We start from the raw sequence: 424 nt of genomic DNA on the forward strand, positions 1-424 counted from the left end.
TCTGTGTGGGGTGCCATAAGAAAATACCACACACTGGTTGACTTAAACAACAGACATTTATTTTATTCCAGTTCTATAGGCTAGAAGTCCAAAATCAAAGTCAGGGTTTATTTCTGGTGAGTCCTTTCTTTCTGGCTTGTAGATGGCTGCCTTCCCACTGTGTCCTCACATGGCCTTTTCTTTGTGCTCATGTGAAGACAGAGATATCTCTAGTGTCTCCTCCTCTTCTTTCTTTTTCTTTCTTTTTTTAAGACAAGGCCTTGCTCTGTTGCCCAGGCCAGAATGCAGTGGTGCAATCACGGCTCATTGTAGCCTCAACCTCTTGGGTTCAAATGACCCTCCCTCTTAAGCCTTCTGAGTAGCTGGGACTACAGGTGCATGCCACCACACATGGCTAATTATTTTTAAAATTTCACTCTGTCAT

The sequence above is a fragment of the Colobus angolensis genome, unplaced genomic scaffold (assembly GCF_000951035.1).
Source record: "Colobus angolensis palliatus isolate OR3802 unplaced genomic scaffold, Cang.pa_1.0 Scaffold3, whole genome shotgun sequence".
NCBI classification, from domain to species: domain Eukaryota; kingdom Metazoa; phylum Chordata; class Mammalia; order Primates; family Cercopithecidae; genus Colobus; species Colobus angolensis.